This window comes from Poromitra crassiceps, assembly GCF_964638095.1.
Source record: "Poromitra crassiceps genome assembly, chromosome: 13".
Classification (NCBI taxonomy): domain Eukaryota; kingdom Metazoa; phylum Chordata; class Actinopteri; order Beryciformes; family Melamphaidae; genus Poromitra; species Poromitra crassiceps.
The window spans coordinates 40826871-40829370 of NC_139644.1; the positions used below are offsets into that span (position 1 = coordinate 40826871).

Here is a 2500-nt window from a genome sequence, read left to right on the forward strand (position 1 = left end):
TGGGGACTGTTCCTTTGAGTACCTTAAAAACCAGAAATATTTTAAGCTGGTGTACCAGCCCACATTTTCAAGCGGACCAGAGTTTGTTTGTTTGTTCCGCCACAGAGTTCGTTTGCGCTTTCACACCACCCCAAACGAAGCGCACTATCCGAGTAAACGAACTCTGGCGCGGTTAAAGCGGACTAAACAGCTTATATGTGAAAGCGACCTTAGATATCTTTTTATAAATAACTTTTTAAGTTAACATAACTGTTTTATATATAATCTTTTTAGACTTTGTTTTTCTACGTACTTTCTCCGAATTGTAACGTACCTTATTAACTGCAGCCATTTCCTCTTCTCTTTCTCGTCGCAAGGAAAGTGGTAGAATGACAGTTGAATCGTTTTTTTTGTCTCGGATCTATTCCAACAATGAGGGACACAGCACTGCAGCATATTGACAAGGCAGAGAGGCTTGGAAGCTTGGAGCTTGGAGTATTGTCGGGAGGTCATACGTCACAGCTTAACACATTCACTGCCAGCCATTTTTTTTTTTACTGTAGGTAGCTTCTGCCAGAGGGTTTTTTTGAGGATTCTGGCTCATCTTTCAAGACCCGAGGATTCTTTTCTGCTAAGATTTTGTGAACACACAATATCTCAAAAGAACTAATAGAATGTGTGCTTTCTCTGTCTAAAAGAGTTAGTTTGTAGAGTTAGTAGTTATGTAAGCATTAGCAGTTGAATACAGCATGGTTTCAGCGTCAGAAAAATTATTCAGAAATAAACGGCTTTTTGTGAAATTCGATAGAACAGTCACTTTAACCATTCATTTTTGGCATCAGTAAGACGTCAGACATCTAAACAATAGTTTTGAACAGTAATTTCCTCCATAACAGCAGGAAACCCCCCTCTGCTTCCAACTCCTCCCTCCGTGGGCGTTCTTCTTGGCTGCAGCGGCCGTGTCACAAGCTTGTCACCAGTCTCACTGCTTTGCTGCTGCTGCTGCCTGTCTGCGCGGCCGCTCTTTGAGGAAGTCTGGATGGACTCGCTCGCTTCTTGGAGTTTTGGTTGAGAGCTTTGATGAAGCTTTTGCGATTCTGGTCATATTTATGCTGCGTGTTTCAAAGTGTGTTCCACCCGTAATCTATTATGCAAATTTGCAATCCCGCATCGCCAGCAATCAGCGCGAAAACGAAAGCGTTTTCGCCAATCCATTTTCATGAGAATGGCTTCGTCACACTGCTTTTTGCTTGCCTTCCTCTAGTCAGGAAAGCACTGTCGCCACTTAGTGGGTCGGTGGAATGGGTTGTACACGTTGTACACGTCCAATACTTATATAAGAGATGTAAAAGGGTTAGATGCACATCCCACCGTCAAAAAAACAAAATCGACGTAAAAACACGTCATTGGCAGTGAACGGTTGGATTTTGTTTGACGTAAAAACACGTCATTGGCAGTGAACGTGTTAACAAGCGAATGGGCGCTCAGCTTGATGCGTTTCTTATCGTCCTCTGAGCTGTGCAGTCGAGCGCAGTTGGTGGGGAGCAACCTCCAAATCTGCGCCCGCCTCGCTCTCACCAGAGTACCGTGGCTCACGCAGTCGGGCAGGCGGAGCAAGTCGGACAACTTTTCTAACCATCATGCAACGGGGCAAGCAAGGCGCTGGTCGAATCTGCGCTGAACTTGCTCATCTCAAACAAGCCTACTGTTTGGAGCATTGTTCAAATGTGAGCTACATCACATGTTTCATCTATCCAATTACATTTGGTCTGTGCCTGTAGGTAACGCCCCCCTGGGAATCCAAATTGAGAGTTTCCACTTTCCAGACTCAGTCCCATCTGCAAATTGGTCCTGACGATGTCAGGCTAATTGTAATATATTGTAAAATGCTTTTTAGAGCTGCCGATTAGTCGATGAATCAATTAGTGGATCATCAGACAAGTAATTGGCAACTATTTTTATAATCAATTAATCGTTTAGACTCTCTCTCATTCCAGCTTCTTAAATGTGAATATTTTCTGGTTTCTTTAGTCTTCTATGACAGTAAACTGATCTTTGGGTTGTGGACTGTTGGTCAGGACAAAAGAAGAAATTTGCGGATGTCATCTTAGAGGAAAAAGTGATTGACATTTTTCACCATTTCGTGACATTTTAGCGACCAAACAACTAATCGATTAGTCGAGAAAATAATCAACAGATGAATCAATAATGAAAATACCGGTTAGTATTGCCATTCTTGGTTCAATAAAAACATCTTAAAAAAAAAAAAAAAAAAAATACTGGTTAGATGCAGCCCTACAGCTTTGGGCAGCCGTTTGAGTAAAGCATGAATTGAATTGGAAGGAGGCGGAGCCTAATGGAGAGCCGCTCTGAGTTGCTGTGCAGAGAGGAGAGCACAGTGGACGGGATGGAGAGAAGGAGGGAAGCAGGGAGATCCTGTATGGATGGTTTATTACCACCCACATCACAGCAGTACAGAGAGAGAGAGAGAGAGAGAGAGAGAGAGAGAGAGAGAGAGAGA

General features: G+C 43.1%; 1 protein-coding gene across 1 annotated transcript in view; it reads left to right on the forward strand.

Moving 5' to 3' along the window:
• The window catches only part of cacng3b (calcium channel, voltage-dependent, gamma subunit 3b), a gene marked incomplete at both ends in the record, with an annotated part of 24038 nt that overhangs the window by 5524 nt on the left and 16014 nt on the right, over positions 1–2500 (forward strand). The gene's annotated exons all lie outside the window — the stretch shown is intronic.